Source organism: Halictus rubicundus, chromosome 3 (genome assembly GCF_050948215.1).
Source record: "Halictus rubicundus isolate RS-2024b chromosome 3, iyHalRubi1_principal, whole genome shotgun sequence".
Classification (NCBI taxonomy): Eukaryota; Metazoa; Arthropoda; class Insecta; order Hymenoptera; family Halictidae; genus Halictus; species Halictus rubicundus.
Genome location: NC_135151.1, coordinates 5,331,192 through 5,359,018, shown reverse-complemented (window position 1 = coordinate 5,359,018; position 27,827 = coordinate 5,331,192). Strand labels below are relative to the sequence as shown.

At 41.6% G+C, this 27,827-nt stretch overlaps 1 protein-coding gene and 1 long non-coding RNA gene across 2 annotated transcripts in view; both read right to left on the bottom strand.

Moving 5' to 3' along the window:
• The window catches only part of LOC143352483 (uncharacterized), a 98,952-nt gene extending 95,461 nt beyond the window's left edge, over positions 1 to 3,491 (bottom strand). Inside the window, exon 1 of the long non-coding RNA XR_013081938.1 lies at positions 3,392 to 3,491. This is a non-coding gene — a long non-coding RNA (uncharacterized LOC143352483). The remainder of the gene's footprint in view (positions 1 to 3,391) is intronic.
• LOC143352474 (uncharacterized) overlaps positions 1 to 5,366 on the bottom strand; it is a 465,026-nt gene extending 459,660 nt beyond the window's left edge. The window contains exon 1 of the mRNA XM_076784988.1: positions 5,348 to 5,366. The gene's annotated coding sequence lies outside the window, so the exon portion shown is untranslated. The remainder of the gene's footprint in view (positions 1 to 5,347) is intronic.
• Positions 5,367 to 27,827: the final 22,461 nt, after the last annotated feature.

Sequence of the window (27,827 nt, the reverse complement as noted above, 5' to 3'; positions counted from 1 at the left end):
CGGTGCGCCCGCGATGCGCTCCTCTAACTGGATAAAGTATGAACGCGAATTACCGCCGCGAATTAAGACGACGAAGGGAAAATTAAAGCCCGCCGCGCGACACGCCCCGGACTATGTATTTCGCGTTAATCGGACTGGCTATTCAATGCACCCTCTTCATGCACCCGTGCCATCCGCGAATCCGTCTGTAAATCCTGTGACGCATGACGATCCTGTTCTCGTAATCCTCGTGTCCCATTCATGAAATGTTCAGTCGTAAACGAAATTTTTTTCGAATTTTTCCGTCATATTTCTTCTTTCGAGGAAGAGTACACAGTACGCATGAAAAATCGCCTCACGACGAATTTATATTATTTTACACGCTCCGTGTATGCACTGCTAACACGTTTATGCACACGACCATGTACCAGCGACAGCGAAATTTCATGTTTAATGGGATTTGGTTCGGTTCGGAATTGTTTTATGCCCGTCCAAATTTTTGAGATAGAAAATTTCGTTTTTGTTAGATTGTCTCTCATGTCGCGTATGAAAATGGACTGGGCCAGTTCTTGTTTCTGTTAGCAATTAAATTCACTATACATGGAGAAATAAGTGAAAAAAATTCGGAGCGATGTGTTTCAATGTTGTTCTTCAACATCGTAGAAAATGTTCTAACAACGTTTAACAGTTTACGATATGGCTGAACATTGAAAATTATAGTAACGAAATAGTCGCTAAGTAGGTACATCATTTGCAAAGAATCATACAACGATGATTATGTACGTTTCGTCAAATGCAAAACTGTTGAGATGAAAATGAACATGAGATTATCAATAATTATTAATTATGTACGCTTTAAAATCAACTAACATGATACCTTATCATGATTAAATGTTAAATACGTCTGCATAGTCAACGATGCAGCTCGACTTATGACCTACTTGTCGTTATAAATCTTTAACGAGGCTTTTTAATGTCGTCAACTATTCCTGTTCCTGGTAAGTTCCCGGAGAGCATACTTTTCAAGTATTTCGGCATTTTCAAACATCCTGAAAAGCCCGCAAACTGTCACAATACTGAGCTAAGTTATTCAGCAAGTTCCATGACAGTTTGGCGGGAATCTGCCTACAAGCCCCGTAATACTACCGCAAGGTGTCCTCGGTAAGTAAAGGCATAGTAATTTACAATTGTGGCTGTGGACACGTTGTCACAATATGTATAACCGGATACAGTTCGCAGCAGAAGTGCTCGGCCACCATAACGTAATATTGCCGCGAAATTTTATGTTGACGCAAGGAATGTTATTTTAACTTTTATTTCGCGTGAACGTCCATCGACAGTTGTTGGAACAACATTTTAATATATTCCTCAGGGACGCAGATCACGCTTGCGTATTGACGATATTCAACTGTGGATAGAGCCTGCTTTATAAATAAACAAAAATCCTTGTATTTTCAATATAACCCCGCAATTTTTACGTTATGCATTACACGTGCGTCTCCAATAATAAAAAAAATATAACAAAAATATCTGAATTCGATATTGTCCGAACCATTTAACTTTCAAATAAGAGCTTAATATTCGTAACAAATAAACGTGTACAAGTCTACACATCGGTTGCCATTCAAGCTATTCTTAATTGTTTAACGAAAGAACGTTTCGAAAAGTGGTGTTCAATGAAGAATTTACACAGATGCAGGAAGATAGTCGAAAAGTATTATTTTTGTCTTTACAGAGCAGAAATTTATTCTACATTACCTTATGAAAATAAGGGGAATGTACATATCCAAATTTTTAGCCATTTTTTTCATAATATACAACCAAAGAATTTGTTGAATAATTCTTCAAGAGTGCATTTTCACAATCTCAATTATCCTAAATTAAAAATATTAGAACGCGTGATTTTGACAGTTTCCGTAACCCTAGTGTTCACAGAGTAAGTAAAATGCAATAATAATAATATACATATTTTTCTAAATTTCTTTTACACCTGTATATTGCTACGTAAAATATTTTTATATATATTATATATATTAATATTGTTATATTCATATACAAAATTGCTATATTCATCATATATTTACAGATTAATATTGCTATATATTAAGCTATGAAAAATGATTCAAACGTCATTGCTCTCAATTCTTGAACTGTCCTGTACATAAGTGGGTATTACTAGACACCGGATTATTATGCTAAATAAAAATTTTCTATCTGAATGGCAACGAACTGGAGTGAAATAGAAAATACTATTTTAAATAGTATAATTTAAGGTGGTTCAAATAAAATACTACTTTCAATAGAACGAAAAATTTAAAATAAAATAGAATAAAATATTTTTATTTTGATAACCAGATACATAAAATAAAATATTTTAATAGTTATATTTCAAATATATATTTCAAATATTTCCTTACAATGAAAATAAGTTGAGCAAATAGTTAATATTATAAATTATAATAACTATAATAGTGAACAAAGTATTATTTGTAGCTTAATTACGAATATTTGCATGTAACATGTTGATGAACGGACAACAATTTCGTAATAACATTACACGCAACGAAATATCAGAAAAGTATAAGTTACTATCAACTATTTGACATACTATTTTACACAGTCCTACAAAATAAGTCTCACTATTTTCAATATTTTCCAAATAAAGTACTTTTTCTTATACATAAAATAATTTCTTTGCATGATTATAGGTATGTTCTAAAAATAAAATAAACTATCTACTATTTTCTATTTCAAATACTATTCTGCCTAGCACTGCATTACATCTTCTCACTTTCGTCATAAACGCATAAAACCCGCTACTTATTACATATACACATAGCAGTGATCCCGTGTGAAGAATTCCATGAAACTACTGGGCACACTATAAAACCACAAATCATTTAGAAATAACAAATTCCCTGTTACTGGTTGTGCATTATCACAGCTTCAATTCAGAATTTCGTTAATTCGGAGTTCAGAATGGTACGTTCGATATTTCGTGGGAATGTTTCGCAGTTGTTTGGCAATTGCACGTGTTACAACGCGGACGTGCGTATCTACATGGTTTCGGAACATGGGTCGTAATCAAAACTAGAGACGAGTCAACAAGAGCGTGAATAAATACTATGTATTTAGTAGAATCTGCGCGTCAGCATGCAGGAGTCACAAAGTGTCTGACACGGTAATATTTAGATACAACGAACAGGGTAAAACATATTAAATCATGTTTGCCAATCTTCGTTATACCGTATCATCCAATTACTCAACGTGTGCGTCTATAATCGCCACCGAATAAACATCGTTTATTTCGCAATCTCGCGACTGGGCACAAGTTGATGGAGACCCGAGGAAACTCATGGAGCATATTGCTATAACGGTGCAAACCAATTGACGGATTGTTCCGAGTACTCACCGAGACACTGTCCGTTGGCGTAACCATTCAGATAGCCGGCGCACGTGACGTTAACGAGAGTTTCCACACATTATCTAATCACGCCGAGGACGTTCCGGAAACACACATTCCCCCGGCGTTGTATCAACGTCCTGGCGGTTTGTTTTCGCAGGACACAGGATGTTCAGGCGACCGGTGCATCGACTTCCGGTTCTTACGAACAGGCTTCCGGCAAACGATATTTAAGTTTTCGTTCGCGTCCGAGCGATTTGAACCAGCGCAGCGCACACCGGGAATCGACCCCGAAGGTCCTCGATTAGAGCCGTTAGCTTGGGATGGATATCGTTAATCAATTGATCGTTACACGCAGGTTTACTTACGCAAATTAGCTAGTATTATGCGGATATTTAATATGCAATTTTCATTCGTCGGGTGCCGACGAATCACTTAAAACGCAATTTCGCCGGGCCGGGCGTAAATATTCATGTAATTTTGATGCACTCCATTTAATGCGGCGCGATTAAAAATCATTTAACGAGGCAGATTTTCAACGCCGTAATTATGTGTCCGCCGCCCCTCCCCGCCCCCTTTCGAACCGCCGAATAAACCGCCGGCCGACCCGCGGATCCCGACGGAATAAATATTATGGCGAAACAGCGCGGGCCGCTTCGTAATTGGTTCGCAATTCGCTCCGCAATTCGCTCTGCAATTCGCGCGTGTTCCGGGTGTCTGCCGACCGCTCCGGGAAAAGCTCGAAATTTTGCGTGGGACGCGAGGCGGAAGCCGACTTTCAACCCTGAACTTTCTACGAGCACGATCGGCGTAGGAGCTGCTCTCGATTGTTGTTACTGTGTAGATCAACCCGCGATCAGCATTTCAGCCCGAAACTTCGGACTGAACGGAGGGAGAGGAAAGAATAAACTTGCGGGAAAATCAACAAAACTGATAGAATATGGAGAGAACAACGGACACGGCAAATAGAAACGGCGAAAACGTGTAGTGACGGTACGGCCGACCGCGCTTCTTTCTCGCAACAAATATACCGATTCTGCACAATCGGAACGAAAACGGGACGATCCTAACGGCACATAAGTCACAGAGAAACAATTTTGCGTTAGGAACTGATTTGAAGGTTTGACGTGCTTGCTGGGAATGATGTAATTTTGTTAGAGAACCTATTAACAACTCGCTAGATTTTTCTGATAAATGGTGGTAGCAACGTTTGCGGAACACACATCGATAAACGTTGAATATTCAAGAAGATATCGAAAACACACATAAAACCGCTACAAAAATTTACTCCGTACGTCTGGCAGCTACCGAACAGTTCCCAATAAAAGGTAACAGTATAATAACAACAGCTGAACCTTTACAACTCGCGTAAAAACAAAAGTATTTTACGAGTTACCAGATTTGTGCGACATCTTTCCAATGGCACAATGACACTTTCCAAACGATCAACGATCAAAGAAAAAATAGCACGAAAAATTGTCGCACAGAAATAAAGAAAATCGTGTTCGAAATAACCCGAAATATTCGAGTGTAGCTCGCCGAGGCATTGTCAGTGGCAATGACCTTCGCGGAACAACCCACCAAGGACCGCGATTGTGTCAGAGGGTGGCAGCGAACTGACGGCACCATAAAAATTACGTATGCATAATATTCAATTCTGCAAGTACCCTGGGGTGTGTCGGGCGGGCGCCGAAAATGCAGGTGATTGCGAGAAAAAAAAAAAATAAAGAAAAACTGTAACGACCTCGTATTCGGAACGATCAATGAAGTTCCGCAAAAGTCAACGTGACGACACGTTACTATAGCGCGCTCACAATCGACACAGCTCGGTGAGCAGAGGAAAGAGGACGTGCAAATGTTGATGCTAATGTAATATGTGATATTGTCAACGAGACGATAGAGCGTCGGAGAGAAACTGAGGATTGAACGAAAACGGTATCTGCAAAAGACGCTCCAGATTCTTACAGCAGGAATTGTCAAAAAATTATTATTTGTTTCTTTGGTCGAGTAGTGCACGAATGACGTTTCCCCGTTGAGACACACGATCGAGATTCGCGATAATCACCGGATCAACACTCGTTACACTGAGAGAGTCTGTGGATGAGGTTATGAAAAATTTGTTATTTCGGCGATGCTTTGTCTTTTTCGGGGGAAGGGTTTCTTGGTTTCGCGCACTGGAGAGGCGAAGCAGGTGTAAGCCTGGGCACGTGAACGAGAGCGACAACACACGGATCGAGTCCTGATCGTCCCGTCACTCGTGCGCCCTCGATCCAGCGTTAAGTGCGGACCGTGAGAACGAAGGGCGTCGCGACGCGGATTGCACTGACTCCCGCAGATTCTCCGTTTCCCGCAGAAGCTTCGTAAAACCCCCTCCACCCCGGTCCTCCCACGCCGGTTGGCCTTGCTCAGCTTCTACCCCCCTTTCGACGACCGCTACACCATCCTCATCCAACCCCTTCCCCGTTTCAGACGCTTTCGGCGCAAGCGCCGCGGCTTTTGTGCGGACTCTGCCCTATCCTAATTCATATCCGCGTAAGCACGGTTACGTCCAGCCGGCAGGACAACGCAAAATTTCTCGTTTTACCACATCGTCTTGCGGTTTTCACGGATTACAGGCCGCCGGACAGGTGCAGGAACATTTCTTCCTTCTTTTCTTTTTTCTCTGCCGTGTAAAACGCGCCGGCGTTCTTCAACCCCTTCGCTCTTTCTCCGAGACAACCGTGACGATTCATTGTCTCTGGCCTCATCCCACCCAATTCCTTTCTCCCCGATTCCGCGTCTCGGCGATTCCTTCACGCACCAGATACTTGCGCCTATTCACAGCGCGGCGGCCCTCTTTTCAGGAAAAATTAGGGCGAGCTCGGACCGACGATGTCGATTCCGTACGAATCAAGTATCCGAGTTTGTTGAGTTTTTTCCTTCGCTTGGAAATAGCTCCTCGGAACGGCAAGTTGTTCTTCGCTGTGGTTCGAAGGGGCTTTACGCCCCTGGAAAAAGTAGTTTCCTGAAGCTTTGCGGCCGTGCGGACGATTGTACGGTGAAAATTTGCACGAGCTACTGCGATTTCAGTGCAGACTACCGCGAGTCTCGCGAATCAAATGTAAAAGCAAAGAATCGACCCTCCGTCGTCGATAACCTGGGTCGTTCATGTCCGGAGACGAAAGTTTCACCCTTGAATTTCTTCCTTTTCAATATTTACGAAGGATTTTTACTGTGATCATAATAATTGCGATGTAATGCAAAAATGAAAATAACGAAAGTGGTAAATAATGTGGAGAAACGGGTTTCATAATGTTTTTTACTTCGCGGTATGAGACACAGGAAACGAGGAGTATAAGGAAATGAATGAAAAGTATATTCTAGTAAGCATTTCGTTCTTCCTTTATTTCTACTGTTATTGTTTACAGCACATCTTTCCTTAAAGCCGCGGTTCGAGGAACTTCAATAATAAGCGACAATACGCACAAATTGTACAAATTCCTTCTTCAAATGCGATCGAATAAAAGACCTAATGCAAATAACTAATGATTCGAATTGGCTACCAGAAAATGAAAATTGAATTTGAACGTTTGTAACTCTGGGTCAAAACGGACCCAAGTCCCGCTGTCCAAGGGTTAAGAAATAAATCCCTCGCTGTCAAACAAATTCTCACTGTTCCGTCGTAAAAACCCTCTGCAAAGGGACGTCAGTACAACCGTGAAGGTCAGTTAAACTAACCACCCGCGGCATAATGACCATGATCGCCATAAAAAACCTACCGTAGTTTGGCGTAGTCAAAAATCCGAACAACCTCAGCTGACGATCACATGTTGGCCTGCGAACCGTTAGCGTACCGAAATTTATAGTTTTATAGCCGTAGCCGCCTGTAACCAAATGTATCTTCCACTCCCACTCTTCCTAATTTTCCACCACTTCCAAACACATCCTTCAACCAATCATAGACAACTTCCTAAGACCACACCCACATCCGAGCCTACCTTATTCCAAAATATTGTAACAACAACAGAACTGTCTGATACACCAACCCGACTAGTACACCGAGCTGTCTAGAGCTATCGAGAATTCGAATTCCTTCAAGCACCGAGCTGCTTAGAAGTTACCGAAGGCAAGCCGAGTCTTGCATTTTAGAAATAAAGACTAGTTCTCCGGAGTTTGAATTTACACTCATTCGCCGTTAAACCATTACCCAGTCGCGAGCCGATTCTCCCCAATTCCGGGATCGACGCGACACCACACTCACAAATAAATGTTCCACGGATTCGTATTCGAAATCGAACGTTCGTACGAAGAATATTTAACGACTTGTCAGATTCCTGTCCATGCATGATCGCAAGAAACGAAGAGACCAGTGTTGCGCAGGGTCTTTCGGGTGTAAGAGCGAGCCTGAAAAATGAGGCCGTTAAATTGATAAATCGAGCATAGCCCGCGCGTATCAGCCGTGTCTTGTAAACAGGCGCGTTAATGAAGCATCCCTTCGAGACCGGGTCGGTGCACGGTACATTTTTCGCTTATCGACGACGAAGGATGATCAAAACTCCGGGGTTCGCCGGGAGTAATGCCGGCAATATGAATGCACCGACGGTAGTAACCTGGTCGGGAATTAAAATTACCCTGGAGAATGCTCACACTGCGGCTTAACTAGGCCTCCTCTCGTTCCCACCCCTATTATTTGCCGGGGCAGGGAGTAAACCACTTTCCTCTGTGCATTCGCGCATTTACATACATACCTGCCTGCCCAGTCTCTCTATCAACGCGTTATCGCGTCTTTTTTCCGCGCGTACACACGCCCGGCTACGTGTTTATACCGTTGCAAGCGGTCTCTTCCCTTTACAGCCCCGTATCCTCCGTTCCCACCCCTTTATTCACTGTCCAGACTTTGTTTTATCTCGCTGCCCGGATGCATTGAGCCCGCGGCTGATAAACCTCGCCAGAGCTGCCCAGGGATCCCGCCGAATTGCACAAGTTTTAATTTCCTCGAGCGACGCGCGCCTCGACTCGACGCATCGGCACAATCGTCGTACTTATTGCGACACGAACGCGTTCGGAACACACACACACATACACCGTCCTGTACGTTGTAGCGACGCACGCATAATTGTCCAAGCATGTGTCAATCGAAAAGTCCTTTATATTACAGTGAATTCTCGATATACGTCAACAACACGAGTCATGTATCGTCCAGGAGACATGCCCGTGTCGTGTTGTGTTTACACTCCTCAGCGTTCATGGCCTCTCGTGCTTGGTGGTCCTCACGTGGTATACCCCGCGATAGTGGGGATAATTCCGCGACGTTTATCGTCCAGGCCTTGGCGACGTATACAGTGTGTCCCACGAGCTCTGTCCACTTGAATATCTTGGTTATTTCAAACGATACGAGGAAACGTTACGTACAGAAGTTGTAGGGTTTAAGAAACTACATAACAAGGTATAAATGATATTCTTGCAAGTGGAGACGTAGAGAAGATATAGAGGTCAGCTTTGTTTTTTAAAATGGAATTGCCAATTTTTTATACTTTAATTTATTAAAATACTAAAGTGTATTTGTCCTATAACTTACCGTTGCTGAGATATTTGACGGTTTTCGTGAAGAACGTTCGAAATGTCGGCCATCTGCAGCGGTGCAACGTTGTAGTCTTTGAAATGATGCGTCCCTTACACGTCTTATTGTCGGAGCGTCTATTGTAGCGCACGCTGCGATGATTCGTAGCTTCATATCTTCCGGAGTTGTCGGTGCATCTCGATACACAATATTTTTCAATGTTCCCCACAAGAAAAAATCTAGGGGTGTAAAATTTGGACTTCGTGCTGGCCAACAAATAGTGCCATTAAGTGTACTTTTCACCCTTCGAGCGTAGTGTGTTGGACATCCATCGTGCTGATACCACATTGTCTGACGGACGCTTAATGGCACGTTTTCTAATAAATTTGGCAATGTATGTCTTAAGAACGTATCATATTTTTGACCAGTAAAAGTGCCGTCAATGAAATAAGGCCCAATTATTTGTTGCCATATGATTCCACACCACATGTTAATGGACCAGCGTCTTCTCGTAGCCAGTGAGGATTTTGTACTGACCAATAATGTGTGTTATGTAAATTAACACGTCCAGTGATGGTAAAAGTAGCCTGATCGGTAAATAGTATTAAAGAGAAAAAAAGTGCATTGATTTGCAGCAGCTCTTGAGTCCATCCACAAAATCTAACACGATTTGCGTAATCCATGTCATGTAATTTCTGGTGAAGGCTAATGTGGTACGGATGAGATATTTGTGACGAGTGAGAATTCGTGATGCACTACTTTTGCTGACCTCAGGTTCGCGCTGAATCTGACGTACACTGATATGAGGATTATCATGTACCATTGCAGCGACATTAATTTCATTATCTTCATCACTACATACAGGCTTTCCACGATTCATCTTACGAACAGCGAGATTTCCAGTTTCTTTTAATTTTTTACACAATCTTTCATACAGTGATTTTACGAAATCACTGTATTTGGTCGTAATCAGGTACTTAAAACTGGCGTGATTTTGACATTCGACTAATAAGGCTATGCCAAAACCGATATGATATCGAAATCGTTACAGAATCCGATAGAACCTCCATTATATAAATTAATAGGGAGACTAATTCACGCGTCAAATAAACGCGGCACTAATTTTGTACAAAAAAAAAGTGTAAATTTTCCTCGGTTACTTTTCACACATTCCGAGAAAAAGTCGCACGCAATTATCCCCCGTCTAACTAGCAAACTTTCCACTCGGAAAAATTGAACTTTCGTCGAGGCTAGTAAACGGCTTATCCAGCTTTAATTCGCAACGTCGTCGTCGTCGTCGTCGTCGTCGCAGCCGCGGCGAAATTCCAGCACCGAAATAAATTCAATTGCGCCGGCGCTATTCACCGCCCACGGAACCGAAAGATTTTTCTTATTTCAGCATTCCGTTCCATCCGTTTCGCCGTATCGAACTATATCGCAATCATATCCTTTCCTCGATCGCGTGCTCGAACCCGAGCCGCCGGTTCGGACATTTATTTCGGCCCCGGCCATTATTTCGAGATTGTTAAGGGCCGTTACTTCGAAATTGCTTCCGAAGAAACGTAACTGTTGCATTATTCAGACTGTTTTCGCGCGCGTTCTACTGCGAGCGCGCCCGCGGGCTTGTGTGCAACGCTGCGCCGCGTCGCCGTTGCACATTTGTCACAAAACAGTGCGCCCCGAACCGACGACGGAACTTTTCGCGTAACACACCGTCTATCAAATTTCGTTGGCTGGTCGGCAGATTAATGTATTAATCACATTTTGCAAGACCATAAACCTCGAAATTGAATGAGAACACAGTAGGTTCTCGATCGTTGCACGATCAAATGACCGTTGCTTTACGCGAACCTCGTTCGTTGCATTTCTCTCGCGCAAGGTGGGGAATGTAGCTTTGTGGGAATGGTAATTTCTTTATATTTATACAGGGTGTCATCGATCTGGTCACAAGTCACAAGTGGCATATCTTATGCGATTGATTGGACATATCTCTTTTATTGCGAAAATCACTTCCTCTATTTTATCATACCATTTGTACAGGGTGTTCGACTACAGGTGGGAGAAAATTTGGGGGGTGGTTCTTCAAGACAATGTAAGACGAAAATGAAGAATAAAAGAATTGCGATTTCGGCTTCATTTCTGAGTTATTATCAATGAAAAATCCGCCTGAAATACTGCAACCCGGACAACAGAGGTGTACATTGCTTACGTCATGAAGGCGTGCGTCGCACAGTGGGCAATTTGGACAAAATCGGATTCAAAATCAAGGAACATTCGATAGGAATGAGGTAGAGCGATGAAATGTTTTTTAAATGAAAGCTGCAACTTTGTAGAATATGGGAAAAATAGAGAGATTGTGGTACGAGCGTTTTTTAACATCGAGAACATTCGTTAAACGCGCACAAATTCAAGAAAATTTTAGTTTTTCCAATACCACGCGCGGAAAAAATTTTTTTTAATATGCTATACATCATTTCCCATACATTTTTTCACGCTGATTTCAAATCTGGTCTCAAAATTTGTCTACGACCTCAGGATTTTGCAAAAAATAGATTTTTGTGACAAAAACAAATGAAGTCATTTTTCGTTGGAATGATTGGATGGTAATAATCTCTCCATTTTTCCCATATTTTACAAAGGTTCAGCTTTCATTTAAAAAAAATTTCATCGCTCTACCTCATTCCTATCGAAAGTTCCTTGATTTTGAATCCGATTTTGTCCAAATTGCCCACTGTGCGACGTATCAAAGGGGGTCCTCGCTCGCAGTCAATGGTTAAGCCTTGACGTCACACACCATAGCCAATAATTCGGCTAGAACCAAAAATGCGTGTGGAATGACCCAATCGAACGGTTTGCACGCCAAATTCTTGCCAGATGGCTTCTTGCGAGGCACCTCTGTTGGCCGGGTTGCCGCATTTTAGGCGGACTTTTAATTGTTAATAACTCAAAAATGGAGCTGAAATTACAACTTTTTTACTCTTCATTGTCGTCTTATATTACCATTGAGAACCATCCCTTAAATTTACTCCCACCTGTAGTCGAACACCCTGTACATTATGATAAAAATCACTAAAAATCTGAGTACACATTTTTGTTATTTTTATAAACTAATGTAAATTCATTTATTTATGCGCAAAATATTTCCACAGGTGTTTCTGCGAACGACACAGATGCAACAATGAAACTTAAAACGAATATACAAAATACGGAGGACAGCGTAATACCCTTTCCTTTAGAATTAATTCGGCATAATGTTTATGTTGTGTCCCAGCAAATTGCACACTGCACATATAATTCTTTTCATGCTCCAATTTAGACTGCACTGGAGAAGTTTGAAAACTTACGGAACGCCGTATATAATATATAATATAGTACATTGTAGGCTTGTTCTTTTTGCAGTTAGCTTCCGATGGTATTTTAAAGTTTTAATAATTCGGGGTAAATTGAATTTTGGACCGGCGAACTTTCTTAATCAATTGGCGGCCAAATTGAGCGATCATTTCTGAATAGCGAAAAACGAATTCCATCGTCTGAAGCAATTACACAGTTCGGAATGATTGTAATAATCAATCGGAACGTTTTCGAGCGACCACGCATACCTGGCTGGAATAGCATGTTCGGTAAGCATACCTCGATAAAACTTTTCTCCCCCGCGTTTCCGACATTATTGCACGGTGAATGTACTGATGCGATTGTAATGAAACTATTTCTAGTGGTGGTACTTTAATCGCGCGCCGAGAGGAGTTCCGAATATCCAAATTGGGTACTACGACTGAATTTCTCGGGCTGATCGAACGTCAATTTTCCATTCCATGGGAGCTAACTAGTTCGGCAAACATTTTTTCAAAAAAAGAAAAAAAGAAAAGTTAGTGTTCCCGTCGATGGTCAAGCCGGAGGAAACTTTTAAAATCAACGGGATTTCGATCGTGGGAACGATTACCGTTCGATCCGAGAACGGAATGTTTCAATAACCACGAAAATCGTGGCAACGATTGCGTCACAATGTCGCAGGACATCGAAAATATGGAGCAGGAGAAACCGGGCCGTATTTGATCTGCAGATCTGAAATTGTGCCAGCTGGATGAACTTACACCGAAATGAATTGGAGATTGAGTATGCTTTGCGAGAGGAACTTCAGTACCGGCGGCGACCAGGAACGTTGCCTGCTCCTTCATGAAATTCATCAGTATCTTACGAGCTTCATAAATTCCCAAACAGCCTCTAAATCGTTCCTGAACTTCCCGTTATTTGTTTCAAAACTTCGGTGGCCGGACCACCGTATCCGCCACGATTCCCCTTTTATTCGGCAATAATCGGAAAAATTATTTGTTTCCCTTCGTGAACTCTGCTCGTTGCTTACCCGCGGATCCCGTCGAATGTTTTCTATCGAGCCGCGGCGCATCATTCCTCGATCGATTGCGACATAATTGTGTAGACGCTGTAATTACTCGGCCTCTCTCGATCGACACATGGAAACTACATTTCCGGTCCGATTGGATTCCTGGCTCAATCACCGATTCTCGATGTTTCTTTTCTGCTCGCAAAGAAAGGACCTGCCGACAGTAGCTACAACCGGATTATAGATGCTGTTGCCATGGCCACGCTTTCCGCTAATTACGCTTCTTTCATCGCGACGCATTCCTTTTAGAAGGGCAGCCACAAAGTGACAGCTATATTGGAATTTCCAAACTAATTCTGTCCCGACCGTATACTAACTCCTAATCCCTCTAATACTTAACTCGAATAACTATTCAGATGTATCTTTCAAACATTATTTCATTTTGCATTCTTACAAGAAGACTCGTTATGCTATAACAATACTCTAAAATATTCTTTCAACTCAAAAAATGAAACATTCACTTATTTTCCTAATTGTTGATTCATTAACCCTCGAACAGCGAAGTATTCTTATATCACTGCTTTATTTATCAATTTTTTAAAACATATTCTCAAAGGTACTTACTTCTTGTAGACACGTTAATCTTTCAAACTGTGCCTAATGAGACAGTTGTTCGTTTAATTCATTCGCCAGATGCTGGCTAATCGAATGGCGATTTTGATGGGTCGAAATAGACCCAGACTCCGCCGTTGACGGTTCAATTAAAATACTTTGATCATGTCGAATTTCACGGGGGTTGTAATTCAGCCGTCAACGTGTCAACTGTTTAAAAAAATCGTTATCAACCAGCCAAGTTACAAATGTCTTGAATTAATTATACCGTCATCAAAGTCCGTGCAGATTTGTATCTAGGCGATCAAATTACATTGCACTTAGGCTAACAATTCCTCCGGGAACTCTTCGATAATTTCATCTTTTACGACTTACTAGGAGATTTCACCGCACACGTTTATCTTCCCCTGATCTTGGCTGTAAAGTTTCTTACACGAACAGTTCTGTCGCGTATTCTGCGATTACAATTAATACAGAGTCATCATTCGGGCGGTCCGATGGGGTGAGGGACCCAATTACTGTGCCTACATTAATTCTACTTATTTTCGAAGCATAATGAATATTAAAAAGGATATATACAGGGTGTTCGACTACAGGTTGGAGAAAATTTAAGGGATGGTTCTCCATGGCAATATAAGATGAAAATGAAGAGTACAAAAATTGTAATTTCGGCTCCATTTTTGAGTTATTCACAATTAAAAATCCGCCTGAAATGCGGCAACCCGACCAACAGATGTGTATGTTGTGTACGTCACAGAAGCGCGTGACAGTCGCGTGTCTCCGCGTGTCTCGCAAGAAGTCATCTTCACACGCATTTTCAATTCAAGCCGAATTATTGGTTAAAATGTATGACGTCAAAGCCTAACCATTGGCTGCGAGCGAGGACCCCCTTTGATACGTCGCACAGTGGGCAATTTGGACAAAATCGGATTCAAAATCAAGGAACTTTCGATAGGCATGAGGTAGAGCGATGAAATTTTTTTTAAATGAAAGCTGCAACTTTGTAGAATATGGGAAAAGTAGAGAGATTGTGGTACGAACGTTTTTTAACATCGAGAACATTCGTTAAACGCGCACAAATTCAAGAAAATTTTAGTTTTTCCAATACGACGCGCGAAAAAAAATTTTTTTTTAATATGCTATACATCATTTCCCATACATTTTTTCACGCTGATTTCAAATCTGGTCTCAAAATTTGTCTACGACCTCAGGATTTTGCAAAAAATAGATTTTTGTGACAAAAACTAATGAAGTCATTTTTTCGTTGGAATGATTGGATGGTAATAATCTCTCTATTTTTCCCATATTTTACAAAGGTTCAGCTTTCATTTAAAAAAAATGTCATCGCTCCACCTCATTTCTATCGGAAGTTCTTTGACTTTGAATCCGATTTCGTCCAAATTGACCACTGTGCGTCGCACGCCTTTAAGACGCTTAAGCAACTTACACCTCTGTCGGCCGGGTTGCCGCATTTCAGGCGGATTTTTCATTGATAATAACTCACAAATGAAGCCGAAATCGCAATTCTTTTATTCTTCATTTCCGCCTTATATCGTCTCGGAGAACCACCCCTTAAATTTTCTCCCTCCTGTAGTCGAACACACAACACATATTTAATATCTCTTTCTTAATATTTATTATGCTTTAAAAATAAGTGGAATTGCCCTACCATGGCAATCTCTCCGTTCAGCGTTTCGCGTAATCTTCGTGCTTGCCTCTTTTAATTGATTCTCTTTCCCTGTCTCGAACGAAAGGTTTCCGCGGTGGGTAAGAAAAGGCATAACCGAGCAATGGGACAGATAGCATAAAGAGATCTGCGAACTCTGATCATTACAACTAGTCACGAGTTTCTTTTATCGATACAGTCAACACCAGAATACTCTTCGGGTTCGGAGAGATACGTTCCGCTAGCTGCTGACTCGCTCTCGCGCACATTCTCATTCTTGCGTCTCTTCTTCGGTCCACGTTCCTCTTTCGCCGTTGAGTGGAATTAACCGACGCGGGGCAAGTAACTTTAGGGATGAATCAAGCACGTGGCCAGCATAAATTTACTCGGTCAGCTCCCGAAGAACGAGTTTAACTAGTTTCAAACGCTTTTTGTCGTCCGGTATTAGATCGGGTCATTGTACATCGTGCCGGTAGCTGGAATAAACGCGCGTTTTCACAATTTCATTAGCTCTAACCAGCGAGAATATTCATTTCAGCTTTCAAGGACATCGAAATATCGCAATATAAATTACCGTTCTTGTTTCTTTAAAAATCGCAAAATAAATCAAAGCACATTTCACTTTCAGTTTCTATCTTATTTTGTTCATACATTCATAACATTTTGTCTGTATTACGTTACAAGCTTGCTATTATTTCTCCCTACGATACAACAGTTCCTCGGTTTACACAACATCCCGAGGTTGCTGTTATTTAGAAGAACTTCGTAGCTCGTAACCTCACAAAAATGGATAAGCAGAATTTAAATCAGTAGGCATATTAAAAAGATTTAAGGACATCAGCGTATTGGTTTCAGCTTACTAAACTAATTAAAAGAAGAAAAAAATTTTTGTTTCGCTTCTGTGTATTGCAATCAATATAAACATATGTTATTTTGCATAAAGATCCGCGGTCTGTTCATTACAATACAGCTGATTTTATACATTTATGACCAAAAAATTAATATGAACTAGAAAAAGACAAGATGGCTTTAAGGGGTCTGTGATATGCAAATTACTCGGGTTACAGAGAGAAAGAATTAATTTCTACGTAGCCCCTGTTTCACGCTGACAATTTTCATTTCGCATAAAGATCCACATTCGTTACAAGCGCAACATTTGTTATCGAGAATTGAATAGCACACGTGCGCGTTCTTTTCTCACCGAATATTTAAGCCGTTTATTTTGAAAGTGGCCTAAGTCCATTTATACTTAAGCTGAGATAGTTAAGGGTTTGTGTTTCAATGCAATTAAAAATATACGTACGGGATACTAATGAGTCATACTGCTAAGTTCCTATTAAAATAATGGCAATTATTAAGTGAATAATATGCGTTTTCTTACCAAGAATGGAGTTAGGCCACTTTCAAAATTAACAACCAGATTCGTTATAAAATTTGAAGGAGCCCAAGTCCATTCAACATAATTTAAGATGCTTCAAATCGAAAAAAAAACAATATTCAATTTAGTTTATATATCTTTACAACACTTCAAAAACATAATTTATGCGATTCAAAACATTTTTCAACTACATAAATTACAAAACAATTTACTGCTCATCTACATTTTGTCTGTGTGAAAGGGATTTGAAGAAATCATGATGTTCCGGTGGTAAGTCCATTATGTCCTTGAATTTTGCTGTTGTAATTTGTCTGATATTTTTATACAGTGGTTGTCAATACAATATATTCGAACTTTCTTGGTCTACCGCGACGTGGTAATAAATCCAGGACTTTTAGAAAATTTTAAACGGTTCATTTCTGACAAAACGCATTCAACATATTTTTAACCGGTTTATTGATTCTCCGTTAGAATGTTTTACCCTTTTAAAAATTGCGTCTTCTAATAATTTTGTAGATACATAATCTTCTTGTTTCATTTCATTTACAATAAAGTTATTACCTTTCCGGCACTTTTTGATAATATTATAATAATCTTGGGGGGACAAACAGTAAATAATTGTTTTTTTAATGACATTTCTACCAAGCCAAAATCTCTATCATTTGGTAAAAACGAATGCCCTGATATTAAGAATTTGTGATCTATGATTTCCACATCATTTTCAACAGTTTGGACAATTTTTAGCCACATTAAAGCTACTTAGATGTTTCTATTTTGTCCTGCACACATGTCACTGTAAGCTATAATGTGTCTTTCACTTCTTAAATTTTTAACATGTTTTACGACGGATGAAGCTACTTCTTGAGCACCGTTTTTTGTAAAACTGAGGTTAACTTGTTAAATACTAATTAATTAAAATTACCTTCATCACTGCCTTCGGACATTATCAATAATAAATATCTCAATTTAAGTATAAATGGACCTAGGCCACTTTCAAAATAAGCGGCTCAATTATTGAACTAACTCTGAAAACTTATGTGTCCAAAATTATCGCATTTACTCGGAATATAAGTAACCTCAAATGCTTTGTTGATAGATAACTTGGAGTTGTACATGTAACCACGGCCAACCGGAAATAATTCACAAATGGACTTGGGCCACTTTCAAAAATAAACGGCTCATTTGTTAGAATCGCGAGACTGTCAATTTCTTTTTCGAAAACAAAAGATAAACGTACGCTACCCTTTTTGCGAGAGTGTACCGCGGGCCTCTTTGGCGAACTTTCAAACGCGTCGCATCGCGCAGCTTTCTCGCTCGCCTATTCGAGGGAAACGAGCATGCGACTGGTCCCGATGGAAGCTTCGCTCGAGGCTTCGCCCGTTCGACTTCGTCTCTCGCGTTCGTCTGCTTTCGCTCGGTTCGGCAATTACGCCTCGTTCCTCGTTTATTTCCCGCGACTCTCGCTGTCCATCGTGCGCCAGAGCTCGCACGTGGATTACCGTTCCGAGAGCGAAGGACACGCGCAAACATTCGCTCCGGACGACGAAACAGGAACGCCTGTCAAAGTTCATAGTTCTTGCAATAAATCGGCCCGCCCTGTCCGAAGCATTCCGGACGAGTTTCCCGCGCGGGCTATGGCTCGCGTTCCGAGCGCTTTGTAAACATACAGATGCGAGATTCACGGCTGGTTAACGTGTTTTCCAACATCGTCAGTTTTACGACGGGTTCGGGATCCGCGGCCGCTCGGTTCGAGAGTGCGGAGTACATCCAGTTCGTATCAACTACGCGAACGATTTCCTACGAATCGCAAGGGAATCTTCGTTCACCGTGGAAAACCCGGATCTGTGAGTTCCGATTCGGAAAAAGAACATATGAAATGACTGAGTAACTCATTGTTAACACTAGGTTTACGGGGCAAATGAATGGTTCTAATATTTTTAATTTACCATTATTAAGATTCTAAAGACACATCCACGAGGAATTATTCATCAAAAAGAAAATGGCTAAAAATCTCGGCAGCACATTCTTGTTGTTTTTATAAAGTAATGTAAAATAGTCAGCTTTAGTGCTCCGTAAACCTAGTGTTAAATTTATTACACTTTAAAATTATTATTCTCAATGTAATACTTTGCATTAGGTGTACAAATTAACTCATGGCTCTTTCTTCATTTCATTTTCTATTCACGAACAACCAAGGTACATTCGAGTCTCAAAAATAATGCCCACCATTTTCTACGCGCTTACCACACCTTCCAGGTAAATCGACGAATCCGATAATACATTTGGATTTCAATTAACGTTACAATCGATTAATTCGAGCTACGAGTTAATTCGTATACGTAATAATAGGTTTTTCATATTTTTTAATTTATTTGTCGCTGGGCGAAGCGGAATTTTTTGTCTCTACTGAATATTTTTAAAATCTAACATTTTCATCTTCTTCGAACAAGATATGTTCTTTTTTAGTGACGCTAACGTAAGAATTTTGCCATATTTGGTGATACACACGACTTTTACACTTTCCGATGGAAGCCACCATTTTTATCCCAGTCGCTCCGATCATTCATGCCCTCGTAACTCGAAAACTACAAAAAATATCGAAAAAACATTTACATAAATTTTACACCGTTGCCGAAGCTGTATATATATTCACAGAATAAAAATTTTGATCATAGTAATCCTTTTTACGAAAACCAAGGTTTTCCTTATTTTTCAGAAATCTTCGTCTTCCTTTCGAGAACCTCTTTCAATTGCGCGTTCCCAGTTTTTTAACGATGTCAATGGTCGATTTTACTTTTAATTTTAAATGTGTTTAAAATTCATTTTTGTGCTAGATTTGTTACACATTCCGTATATTTAATCACATTTTTTTCGTACTGAATCATTGCGAATAGGCTTCGCGCTGTTCGCAAAATGAAACGTTCACCTAACAGATGCTCATGCTATGTCGGAGTCATTCGCGACCCGTAGCGGTGGGGGTAAACTCGAGCGACCGTCAATAATGTACAATTTTATTCCGATATAAGACGATGCTTTTTATTTCGGAATAAGAAAATCGCTATCGCCTGTTCTTCTTCTTCATCCGAAAGAGGACGAAAGCCATCGTCTTATATCAAAAGAAAACGAGAATTATAGTGAAATATCTATGACTCCGGCATAGGCCTAGAACTCGCAAGAGTCCGAGGGTTAAAGAACAGAATACTCACACATAGCATAGGCTCTTTGATGCTTTGTATATCACTATTGTAAAAGAAACAGAAACTTGGATGTTAACGTGAATTCACAGCGAATAAATTGCAGATCGGTGCGAACAGATTGGTCCGAAGAATCCTTAAGGCTAAGTGTTTCGAAACGGACATCAGCAGGCGATGATAAGAGCCAAGACTCCGTAGATTCGCGATAAGGTAGAGTGGCCACGTTACCGACAATTATGAGCGAAAATTGGTTTTACGTGCCTCAACTTTTCGTCCTTATACGAGAATATTTTCGGCTGCGAAAGGGCCCATTCGAAAGAGGAAGGTTCAATCTAGCGTGCGCTGGTAATCAGCTGACGAGATCATACCGATATTTGGCAATATAAGCGTTAGAAGTAGGCCAAAAATTTACGACGCGCATGCCGTGGAATCCAAGCATTTTTGTGCCATTGGATGAGTTTTCTGGATGAAATCGAGAGTAGCGCGCTATATTGAGCTATATTTTGTCTTGATTCTCTGCAAAATAAAGAAAAAAACTTGAAGCACGTTTCTGCCGTCAGAATTCATAATATCGATAATACAGAGCAAAAAACGTGACAAGTTCAGTCATAGACTTAGGACGGTGAACGGAACTGCGAACGGAAATTATACAGCAGTTACCGACCTGCTGACTCTGCAAAAGTCACGTGACCACCGTTGGCTATATCGGCGAGTATATCGGTCGCGTTCACGAAAACGCAAAAATTCCTAGCAATTCGCTGTTTGCCGTGGGGCGCCAGCGATTTCTTTTTTACTTCGCGCGGTGCCGCTTACACGTTCGTGTCCGTTGCTGATGTACGTGCAAACGCTAAATGCTTGTAACATTCTTTTTTTGTTTCCGGACGAGAGGAAAGTTTACATGCCTGGCTAAATAAAGTCGCTATCCGCCGGTCTCTCCCGTTTCCCTTTTCTTTTACCGCTTCGGAACTGCAGTTCTCTCTTTTACCGTTGTTCCGGGATGGCTCCTATCCTCTATCTCTTCATCTCGCTCTTGGCCGGGGCTGGTTCTCTCCGTTTCGCCCACGAAAACCGACCAACCACGACAGAACAATCGCGGCGAGTTGCAGCAGCAGTTACGTTCCTTGGCACCAGGACTGCAAAGACCGGCCCTTTCCTGGGAGGACGGAATTGGTGGAGAGAAGTCAGATAAGGGAATCGCCACTTACCGGAAGAAAAATGCACCCACCTGATTAAAGGGATCGCGTTGGGACGGACCGCGACAGCTCCGATTCAACCGACGAACCTTTTCTACGTCGGCAACGGCCCTTCCAAGTCATCGCACAGATTCCATCAATTTAGAGAATGATCTGCCGTGATTTACCAAATTACACTCTAGCCGGTGCCGCTTCGCACTCTCAGCAAACCCTGCGAGCGAAATCATCCTGTCCCTCGTGTCTACTCGACGCGTCATGATATTGAACAAAAGGTACTACAGTTTTATCAGTTATAAATAGACTTTAATATTAATATTTAGAATTTAATATTACCGGCGGATTATTTACAATCTATTACAATTGTTCAGAGAAGAAATCCATGTTTATTTGTTTATTTTTGTATTTTGATTCAACCATGAAGGTCATCGATCAAGATCAGTCTGCTACAACAATATTTTCACGGTTCCGCTAAAATATTCTCTGAATGTAGCTTCTTGTAAAATCAATATTTCCACACTTTATGCTGAATCAAAAATATTCTGATGTATAATACATGGTGGTCTGGATAGGACAACGTCAGGTGAATATGATGGGTGTGATAAAATTTCAAACTGTTCTGCGAGTCCTTCGAGTTTCAGTGCCATTTCGTGTTTCCTTAAATACTAATAGTTGATTTTGAATTATTCAAGAGATTCCTGACATTTACTGCTACGGATGAACTCCGGTGCTTCAGCTATTAAATCAGGAATTTTGTCTTCATCTACGAGAGATGATAGAACGTAGCTAATTTTCCGTGTCAAACTTTACCGTCCGAAAGGGACCACGCCACTTTCTGCAAACTATAAATTGTTTCCAACAACCGGCGCTGCATTGATATTACGAAATTCATGCAACATTCGGTATCGGAAGCGAATAAGAGCATTTCACATATATAATATCATTTTTTAACAATCGAGATATTTACCGTACACTGATCCTTTCGTGCTTTGTCCACTTTGATCGCTTGTGACTCTGTGTTTGTAAAACAAATTGAGGAGAGTATAAACACATCGGGGCAAGAATTTATTGGGAAACGCGATACAGTAGAATCTTGATTTCCGAAATGAATTATGTATCTATAGGACGATTGGATAATCGAACGAATCACATTGTAACTATATGGGCAATTATAATTAATTACGTGGAGAATATATTACCGTAAACTGGGGAAACGTTCGCAGGTTGCTGCGATGATTGCGAATATAATTATAAACATTCAAATATTTTCATTTGCGTAAAATATCTTGTTGTGAAATTGCATCTTTCATTATAGTACAAAAATACGTCTTTTTATTATTTTTCAACAGATATATGCTACGCACGTGCCAAATTTATATCTTTAATTTATATCTTAATTTCTAATCGTCATTATTTTCATCAGAATTCATTCATCCTATTATTATCGTGTGGTGTGAAAAAATTCTGTTTTAACCAAAATTAATTTCTGCAGTTTGCAATGTATTCAATATTGCTAGTTCCGGTTTAAGTTGTATGTTTACGTCCATCTTATACTACTGTATAAGATTAATTATTATTTAATATTACTTCAGGTTAAATTCAAACAATACTGATGCATAAATATATTCTATTGATGGTAACAGACCTATTGCACGCTGAAACGTAACGCGAACATCAATTAATTCCAACCGAACCAATCTGCCGTATCTAATAGTGAATCGAGCACTAGTCTATTATTTAACAATTGTGAGTTGAGCGTTACAAATTAATATCATCATTAGACAGCGAAGTTTTATGCAAAATAAAGATGGCCTGTATTTATTACAACATACAGGAGCTACATTTATTACTTTCCTTAATCTTTTTGATATGTGCAAAAAAATAATACAGCAATATTTATAAATTTTTGGAATATTTTCGCTAATTTCAATTTGAGCTGATAATTTTGGTTATAAATGCATAACATCCGCAGTGTAATCATCGTAAACTGTTTGATCGTATTCGAGATGATGACTATATCAACTCTTAGCAGTCTGCATTACAGTGAATTCCCGATATAAGTCACCGCGAGCCTCGCGTTTAAAGGTCACTGGGACTACCCACACCACCACTGATAGTGACTTACACGTTTCCAGCGTGCACTGTGTATTTCAAATGCAACGTTCAGCGAGAACCACAGATTTCGTCTAAATGTCACTCGCAAGAACCGCGCAAATGACTTATATCGGGAATTCACTGTAGCTCTAAACAGTCCTCGAATAGGCCTGCGCATCGATTGTTTGCTGTATATTAAACGAATTAAAGAGAACGACGCTGACGCGTTCGGAAAGCGAGATAATTCAAGAGGATAAAAGGGGCCGACTGAAGTTAACACAATCTCAGGACGTACGACCAAGATCTCGCTAAAAAACGGTCAAGTTTTCCCTGAAACTTTTCGATTGTGGATTTCGAGCACTCTCGTTCCTGAGAAAACTTATGGTCTTACAAGCGAATGGTGTGCTGTCCGAGGGATCGCGAGGAATCGTTGTTCTATAGGGGATGTAATAGTAACGAAGTTTTCGGGATTAGCCGGCGAAAAAGGATGTTAAACAGAGTTGAAAGCGGTTTCGAAGAATCCGGTGGCAAAGTTTCAAGCTCCTGCCCAATTAATTATTTCGCTATCCGTCTTATCCTCCCGGGCGCTGATCATTAATGGAATCGCGCGGCGAGAATGGAACGGAGAGTCGGACTGGACGCGGAACGAATAATTCGTACCGCTTTTAATAACCCGTGACGTCGGTCGCGTTTTTAGCCCGGGCCAACCAAAATAGACAGATATATCCATCTCGGCGAGATAAAGGAGGTTGTTCCATGAAAACGCTTCGCGGCGCGGCGGCGGCTGTTCGCGAAAATAGGGGCGACCCAAATGACGAGACACGGCGATAGCAGTAATCGTTATGTGCGGGCTATTCTGATAAGCGGTGCTCATCCGAAACGTTCGGATAAAAAAATATCTAGGCGACGCAAAAATGCGCGGGGGCGAAACGTGGTGCCAGTAGGTTTCACTGGAATTTGCAAAGTTTGTGACTCGAAAGTCAAATTCTTGCGTTAGAGGATAGTGTTTCTCTTCCGTGGAACTGACTCCAACAAAACTCGACACCAGCGTCGACAGACCGAGAAAATCGAGGGAAATACAGTGAATTCTCGTTACGAGTCAGTTGCGCCGTTCTGGTGACTGACTCTTAGACGAAATCTGAGGTTGTCGCCGAGCGTCGCATTTGGAATACACAGGGTACGCTGGAAACCTAAGAGTCATACTCGTCTATAGGTCACGAAAGCCTATGACTACTAAGCGATAGTGACAAGAAGACTGAGAAAATGTCTTTCTCCGATACAATGTTGCGCGTAGCTCGAGAGACGGCTCCCTCACCGTGGTGGTGTGGGTAGTTCCACTGACTCCAAATTGTAAGGTTGGCACTGACTCGTAATGAGAATTCACTGTACAATGTATCCCCTCTCCGATGACCAGAGTGATATGTGACACGTTGCGCGTGCGCGACAGGGATTTAGTGGAACATCAAACGTCGACTCAGTCGCGCGGCACGTCACGTGACCAGTCTACGGTCTTAGTGGGGGACGTTGGAGTGTGCTCATGGTAGTGGAATATGATAGTGGAAGGGGAAAAGGAGGAGAGGAAACAGATACCCAATTGGGCATCTTCTGGCGACACTGCAGACATCTGCCTTTTACCCAATTGTCCATGTCCTCGTATAAAAAATTTTCATAATGGTGTACGATTAATAACAACGCTTAAGATGGCTGATTACTGTCCTTAAATGGTTGGCTACCGGAACAATTATTTCCGAAAACGAGATAGAGCAGTCCGTCGAGTATCGACGTTAAAATAGATGACGTAACCAATGGACAATTTGTCTTTCCTTCTCAAATGTGATACCAGCGATTGGTTGAGATTTTCCTGATTAAAATGAGTCCAAACATGACGGAAATCGGTGTACTTTTATAGACTTCATACATAGCAATTATACGCATGTCCTTGATTTTGTTATTTTCATTGTCTATGTAAACTGGTCCGAGTTATGTCGTGTTTGGACTCATTTTAATCAGAACAATCTCAACAATCCACCGGTACTGCCTTTGAAAAGGTAAGACATAATTTACTGAAATTGTAATTCTCTTCATCGCACGAGCGCCCTTCACGCTCGCTTTGAAGTACGTCTTATCCCTTTGAAGTAAGTCCTGTCTCATTTCCTCTAGTAGGTCTATTCTCTTTCCTTCTCTACCGAGGTAAGATTGCGCTGAGTTCGAGTAAGTGGCACGGGAAAAGTGGGGATAGGTCCTGCAAATTTAAGCGTTACAGATTTAGACAAAACCCGATGTACAGTGAATTCTCAATATATGTCAACAACATGGGTCTTGCCGGCATCTGAGGCCTCTCGAGGTTCGCGGTCCCTCACGGGGTACACCTCGCGGTAGTGGGGATAATTCCGCGACGTTTATCATCCAGGCCTTGGCGACATATATAGAGAAATCACTGTAGCTCGCACCAGGTGCTTCGACGATATCGCCTATAGTGGTCATCGCGGGAAATATGTCCGAGGGATATAGGATAGGAAATAGAATAGGCTCTGACTGTTGTGTGGCACAGTCTGTTGCGTGTCCCGACTCCGTGAGTTCCGTTACGTTCGAAGTTGGAAGATTGGAAAACTCTGTTGTGCCGTTCTTCGTTCGACGTCGTCCAGCTCGCTCGGCGTCCATTTTGCTCGGGCGCAGTATTTCGATTTTGCCCTTCGTTAACGCTTCCCTTGCGATTCTTCGAGTTTCTTCCATGCTTCCTGCTACGTAGAACATTTTCTACGACGGCTGCTCGTGACCGAACAATAGTTTCCGATGAAGGAAAGGTATTATCTGGAATGTGGATTTTTCTCCAATGTCTATTGTACAAATATTGTTTGATGTTATTAAAAATAGAGTGGGGCCGAAAGTCCTGCGGGTAAGAAGTCCCAACATGAATATTTCTGTTTATGGTAAACTAAAGTTTGTCATACACTGTAGATCAGTGACGGGCGCGTATGCCGCAAGCAAAACGCTTCCCCCACCATTGTCTCTTTCGTGCAGCGCGCAAGTCCTCCGCGCAGCGATGACTCGTGCTTCCATCTCTCCCCTCGTACGTCCCGCAATAGACTTATGCTGTCTATCCACATCCACAAGGCACCGCTGCGCAGCGAAGATGCGCACTGCACGAAAGAGACTTTGGTGGGGGAAGCAGGCATCTCAGGGGCCCCTACCGTGCCCACCACTGCTGTAGATAGTCCTCATATTTTCAATTTAATTTATCTCACGAAGATAAGCTTCTATAACGGAATTTTTGCGCTTAATATTATATTCTACCTCCGAACCTATCCACCGATCCAAATAAGAGAAAATACCGAAACCATTAATCGCAGAGTTGCAATTTCACTCGGGTCCGTTGCGGGAATTACGTTCAAGTAATTCTTCTGATCCTATGTCACACGATATGGCCTCGCGGTGGCTACTGTGCTCGAAACCCGAGAGTCGTCGATCCCCGCAGAGACGTTCAAAGGAACAAAGTCTGAAACTTTACGAAATAATAGGATTTTAAATCAACTGCGACACGCTGTTGCTCGGCGAACCCCCAAGTCTCCCGCGTGGGTTCCAGCAAACTTCCCCGAACTATCCTCCGCCCGAACATTTAAAATATGCATATCGAATCGCTGAATCACTGGAGCCCCGAGCACCCATATTGTACATACTATAGATAGGATAGGTTCTCCCGTTTCCCACTTATTGTGGTTCCGTTCCCTCCCCCGCATTTATTAGAACCGTCCCGTTACTTTCTATCCGTCGCATGCTGATTCTTTGCCGGTTCGTCTCCGGTGTTTGCCAAGGGAGTCCTTTGCATCGTGGAAATCTCACGGGTTCATTTAGCAGTCTGGCTCTGTTGTGTAAACAGAAGCCAGAAACATCAAGGACGAACGGGGTTGGATGCACGGGTGCAACGGGATGCACGGTGCACGCCCTATGCGCTATCTAACCTCTGCGGCACTTTGTGCTTTCGTGGAAGGAACCGATTGTACGGCAGCTTCGAAAAACAGTGGCATCAGCTCTCTCGACCCGACACGACTCGACTCGACGAACTGTTGAATATTTAATTTATAGAAAGAGAGAGAGAGAGAGAGAGAGGGCGCGATGGTTCCGCGTGAAGCGGTCGATCACGCCGCGAACGGATTTACCCGTGCCTTAAAAATGCAATTCGCGGCCAAATATGCATACCCGATGACAAGCACGACCGTGTTACTCTCGCGCGATTCCGATCGATCGGATACCAACAATCTCTCTCTCTCTCTCTCTCTCTCTCTCTCTCTCTCTCTCTTCGTCTCCTTGGGCCGCGAGACGGCGAACGGTTGTCGGACGATGTTTTCCGTCAATTTTTCCGGCCAAAGACACCGGTGCCGGACGAAACTGCACGCGAAGGAAAAGGACGAAAGAGGGCGCGATCCAATCTGCGA